A 6800-nucleotide genomic window follows, 5' to 3' on the forward strand; every position below is an offset into this window, starting at 1 on the left:
TTTATAATAAGCCACATTCTAAAACTTCCCGTAATTGTTTGGTTTCGGTTGTCTCCTTATTGTACCTTTTTAAAATGTCTGCTCAGAAGATTGTCATTTCTGAGCACAAAATGCATCCTGTTTTAGTTTTAATGTTCTTGTTTTGTCCTGTCCTGCTGTTATTGTTATTCTATGTTTTGTCTAAACAGTGTATTTAGTGTTATAATATTAGATCTGTATTGGGTAAGGCACACTGTAGGAATAGAACATGACTACTAATACTAAATTATTGCAAATATATATTGGATCTGTACTAGAAAAATTCTTGACTGTGCATAATCTGGCGCTCTGTTTGACAGATTCGCCTGTCTTAACAAACGGATTGCAATCTTTATGGTACAGGTGTCAGGTGGGAATGCTGCCCTTGTTCTACCGGTATTTCAATGGAAGATGCTCCGAGGAACTAGAGTCATTAATCCTTCCAGCATCGGCGCATAGTCGGGAAACACGCAAAACGCTTGTACACTACTGACATTTGTCACAATGAGAACGTATCGTTTCTATGACTCGTTCTTGAGTTGACCCATCTTCACTTCTTTAACTCCTCACAACAGCATCCCCAAAGATAACGTGGCTCTGAGGGAAATTAATTTCCTCAGGGCCTCCGATGTGGAGTCATTGTAAAAACAACAACAAATATTATGAGTTAGGTATTGCACTAGAGTCCCAACTGCATCAGGGGACTACTGCATCCCAATTTTGGGTAATTTGTGAGTCTTTAGGAAATGGGAAAGGATAGGAGATGGATAAGAGAAAGGTTGGAATGTTGTAACCAAGAGGGAATAAGAGGAAGGTGATAATAAATATTAAGGTAAATGCAGGACTTTCCAATAAGAGGTGTTATTTTGATATTCAATCGTAAAAGATCAATGGTTTCGTTGCTTGTGTGGCACGTAGCCCCGTCTTATTGAAAGTAAACGTTGTCCAGATCAATACCATCCAATTCCGGCCATAAAAAATCATTAACAATCTCTCGATAGCGCAATCCATTCACCGTAACTGTTGCTCCAGCCTCATTTTCTAAAAAGTAAGGTCCAATGACTCCGCCGGACCATAAACCGCACTAAACAGTCACACCTTGAGAATAGAGAGGGTTTTCAACAATAACTCTTGGGTTTTCCGAGCCCCAGATGCGACAATTTTGCTTGTTGACGAAGCCACCGAGGTGGAAATGGGCCTCATCCCTCAAGATGATTTGCATTTGATTCACTCAAGTGAATTTTAATAATTTCAATGCGTTGTTGAAGCGTGTATCGTTCCATTTTTATTAATGGCGTAGTTTCTACTTCACAAATGTCAAAAAAATGACAGCTTCAAAAGTAACATCTACCGAAATAGCGGGCTATCCAAAATAACACCTCTTATTGGAAAACCCTGTATCTTCAATGGTAACGAAAATAAATTCTAAATCTCTATAAAACACGTAGGTACTAAAAATGTATTAAAAACATGTTGAATATATGTTAAATATGTATTTATATATTCATATTGTAAATTTATAAAACGTATTCGTACTAGACCAAACTACATAAGATGTTATAATTTATAATGTAATATCTCTTGTTATAATCGTGAGAGATTTTAAAAATGGGTTTTTTTTAATTTTGAATTCTCCAAAATTTTTCTACATTTGATCTCAACATATTGCAATTATTAATATTAAAGAATATTACAAATACAAAAAAAATAAAAATTCTATCTTCGCATGTTTGCGCTCGCAAAACTCGAAAAGCAGTCGACCGATATCGCTGAAAATTACAAATTATGTTCTTATTAGTGCCAGGAGTGTTTTGATAGTGCTCTGAATGATATGAGAAGTCGGGGATGCCCGAGGAAGACATTAGTACTGGCGAAGCAATTATTATCTATTTAAATATTCGTTTGTTCAAAACCTTAAATCTCCGAAAGTTCTTCGCCGATTGCTTTCAAATTTTGACACAATATTGCATTCGAATACGCGTGTGTTTTTATATACCTGTATTATATAGATGTTACCTGTGACAAGTAAAAAAATGCTTTTTTTGAAAAACAGCGCCATCTATTGGACAAAAATGTTTTTTTTTTTTTAAAACGGCGACATCAAAAAGTAACACGCACTATTGTTTCTCTATCTGCACAGATAGACTGAGCCACAGCAATGCTAAGCCACAGTAAATACAAATAATATATATTCTAGATATACGCCAATTATACGTTAAAACACTACTAAACTACATTTTTGACAAAAAAAATAAATTTCAACATAACACACAAAATAACACTAACAGACCAGTTAGACAAGCGTACAAAGAAAACATAAAAACTCCGACAGTAAATTCAAGCTTTGGACAAAGACACTACCAATACCATGCTATAAAAGCTTTCAACCACAGACATATGAATATATAGACTAGAAATTAAAGGTGAGGGGTAAAATCAACTGTTGAAGAACGAAGGGGGTAAAGCTGACTGTGATTCGTCAATAAATCAATCTGACAGTATATAGGCATCTCGCATTATAATATCGCCATTTAGTTCTTAAAAGTAAAATCTGCTTTTGAGTGAATAGATATTTTTACATGGGAGCGCAAATTACTCGCCACGTTATGAACAAATTTGCGCAAAAAAAAATTCTTCTATTTTCAGAGTCGAATATTTTGTTTACGTATTTAGTTAAGACACTTTTATAAGTGTTCATAATTTACTTCCCAGTAACAACGATGCGCACACTTGAGAATCGCTACATTGGACCAATGTTGGCTCGATGTGATAGTATATGTTTCTACAACTGATTCATATTATACGACGTGAATAAGCTTAACATGATGCTTACATATGGAATGTAATACGACAATTGGGTTTATTCTCCTTTTCACATATATTTTTACAAGTTTTCATATCACAAGCCACTATTTTGCCGTGTTATTTCATAAAATGGCTCGACCATAGCTCGACGCTAGTTGGAACAAGAATGATGACGTCACATTCTCAAGATTCACGGGAAGCCATACGCGAGCCCAGCCGGCTCCAATGGAACCGGTATGGGGAGTGGGGAATAATACGCTTTTAATCACTTAGGGCAGGTCTACTAATATTCATATGTCTATGCTTTCAACAGTGTAAAACTTGAAATTAAAATTGAGGAAAATAAAAATAAATTCACACACAAAATTACAAAATGGATTAAAGAACAAAAAAGGCAATATTACCAAAATTTCATAGCATAAAATAAAAACAAAACCTACACGTAACACACAAAACCAATATAAACACACATCACTCACAAACACACAAGATTATTTTCAATGTATTATTTTTTAATTTCAAATATATTATTATGTATTTTTAATTTTAAATGTATTATTTTCTCTTTAAATGTATTATGTAGATTATATTTTCATATTATAAAATGAAGGCCTCAGCACGGGCAAGCCACCCAGTGAGGCCTACATTACTGGAAAACTTAAAATGTAAAAAATATTGTACCTAATAAATAATAAATAAATAAATATAAGTCTTGGCGCCAGAAATTAATTCAAAGGAAAATTTTATATCTGCATTTTTCATTCCGGTTTGATTGACACTCAATTGATTTCTTACTTTATTGTATTGCAAGGGAAATATACTGGAAAGTGGAACAGGATAAATATGTAATTATACTATATTATTAAAAGAATTTAAACTGTGATTAAAATGCGCTTCAATTCTCTTGTGAATTGTATGAGAAATAATCTGAAACCGGTTATAGAAAATTGGCTAAGTAATTAATTATGTTCAAGTGTTAACATCGCATAACAACGTTTATACGAGTATACAACGTTTTTACAATGTCAAGGCGATGCACTACGTAGTAATTTAAAATCATGTGTTTTTGGTTTGAAAATTTGGTTGCTTAGAAATGTTTCAGATGCTTTAATTAAATACTGCGAGTAGAATACATCTTGGCCTTTGAAATAATCGAGTATTTTTTAGATAAGTCTTTTTATAAGCCCAGAAAAAAATAATGTACAGAATTTTCCAATAAGAGGAGTTATTTTGAATAGCCCGCTATTTCGGTAGATGTTACTTTTGAAGCCGTCATTTTTTCACATTTGACAAGTAGAAACTACGCCATTATTAAAAATGGAACGATACACGCTTCAACAACGCATTGAAATTATTAAAATTCACTTGACTGAATCAAATGCAAATCATCTTGAGTGATGAGGCCCATTTCCACCTCGGTGGCTTCGTCAACAAGCAAAATTGTCGCATCTGGGGCTCGGAAAACCCAAGAGTTAATGTTGAAAAGCCTCTCTATCCTCAAAGTGTGACTGTTTGGCGCGGTTTATGGTCCGGTGGAGTCATTGGACCTTACTTTTTGGAAAATGAGGCTGGAGCAACAGTTACGGTGAATGGATTGCGCTATCGAGAGATAATTAATGATTTTTTATGGCCGGAATTGGATGGTATTGATATGGACAACGTTTACTTTCAACAAGACGGCGCTACGTGCCACACAAGCAACGAAACCATAAATCTTTTACGGTTGAATATCAAAATAACACCTCTTAATTGAAACCCTGTATAAGGCCTATGAAAACTTCCTTAAAGTTCAAAATCTCCTACTTACGAACCCATTTTTGGTTATGATTTTATTGTATAATGTGGAAAATTAAGTTATTTATAAAATGATCGAAAAAAAATTAAATATTTATGCCTGAACATCCACAAAATAAAATAAAAGGCAATTTTTGGCCATGTTTTTTTTTTGCCTAAATCAAAACAGGCGGATGGTGTTAAGCGGGAATTTAAACTTTATCGCCATCTACATAAGGGTTGTTATTGATCGCCTTAATATTATAATTCCATATTCGTCATATTGAGTCCGTTCAACATCGGTTCCTAAAAGGGATTGCTAGGATTAGAAAGAGGCAATTACTCGTATTATGAAATTGAACAAATTCTAAACCTTTCTACTTTAGAAGACCGTCGGAAAAAATCTGATCTCATTTATTTCTTTAACCCTAGATAACTAAACTGTTTTCATTGTTTCATTGTAACTACACTTCGAGTGGACTAGGCAATAAAACACTAGAAATAAATCATTTAATTAAGATAGGAACTTGTTACATAAGCATGGCACAAAAGTAAGGTTTATAATGAACAAATTAATATCAGTCTACACAGTGACCACACCATGTCAACATTATGTGGACCACAAATAGCCTTTCTACATCTGGTGCAACGGTGTTTGGTCATCCTCCAGGTCTTGGATGGACACAGGTAGCTAATTTTAGGCACGTCTGACGTAGATGGAACCGGAGCTTCTATTGTAGAAGATTCGCCAACATTAACAATAAATATAAGAACATATGAATGTACGTACCTTAACAATAAAATTGTTGTTATAACTAAAGTTTCGTCCAGTGGACGACGAGATGGTCAAATGGCACGTCCTAGTATGCGTGTGGCCGCAATCGTGTCACGTGCTGCACTGTTTACTCAAATTATGTAAGTAGGTGATTTAGAATTTCGCCGAGTAGCGCGTCGTCGCCTCGACGAGCAATTAGTTATCTAGGGTTAAAATTATCAACAATTTAATTGACTAACCCACATTACTAGAACTCATCTCATTCAATATACCTTCTCGTTGACCCAGAAATAAAGAACTGCTCTTCCTCAATCAGCACTCGACTAATTATGCTTATAATTCACCATCGTCCAGAATATGTAGAATGGTCAACTCTCGTCAAGACCTTGATTTTTTTGGTATAAGTCAGAATGTTTTTTGTAGCTCACTATGCAATTGAGGATATTTTTTATCACTTTAGTTTTAGCAAGGTTTTGACTTGACTTGACACTTCTATTTCATTTGTATTTTCTTATGTTTTCCCTGTTTGTCTCTGCTTTTATATACTATCCTTTACTCTTGCATTGTACATTGTCCTAAATCTCGTGTCGCTTTGTTATATATTGGACGAAGTCCGTTAATTAATTAATAAATAAATAAATAATATCCATGTATTATATACGTAAACCTTACGGAAGAAATTCTCTAAATGATAGTAAAAACCCTATTAAAATTCGTTGCATAGTTTAGAATAACTAAGCGTACAAACAGACAGACGCGTATAGTGACTTTTTTTATACTAAACTAAACGTGTACTGGCAGCATTGAGAGGAAGCTACAAGCCAAAAATGTGTATATTCTTGGTATATCTTATATTGTAGGTAATAGGCATTAAAATCGCTTGACAAACGGAGTCTAGAAACGTTCGATTTCAAGCAAAATACTGTTTTTTATTTATTTTGAAAATAATTTTATCAGAAAGCAAAAAAGTTAATCAAGTGAAACTGTCACAAATAATCTTAGCTATAATACTGTATTTTTTAAAGTTGTTTCCTTTACGCGTTCATACATTTCTATTGAAAAAATATTTTTTTTATTAGTTTTCATTTATATTTTTTATTGAGTAATTTATTTATTTATTTGTATTCTACTCAAGCAAAACGATAGGAAAACCTTTAATTTATCTAAAGCATATTTTTTGGTATTCATAATGTACACCAATTCGTTATAAAGATTAATCAAAATAGTGCTTTGGCATTAAGCTTCGCCTTAAATGTTAACATCGCAACGTTGTAAACGAATGACCCGGGTCACTCATTGGCGAAGTGATCGGGTTGGAGTACCCGCTCTTTGATCGGATACTTTTACACATGAAAAAAATACCGTAGAGAATAGAAGGAAGGAATCGTTCGCCTTACTGGCACCGCCCTCTAGAAAAAGTCAGCAGATC

This window comes from Hesperophylax consimilis, chromosome 20, assembly GCF_061612785.1.
Source record: "Hesperophylax consimilis isolate HC1 chromosome 20, BYU_Hcon_1.0, whole genome shotgun sequence".
NCBI lineage: Eukaryota > Metazoa > Arthropoda > Insecta > Trichoptera > Limnephilidae > Hesperophylax > Hesperophylax consimilis.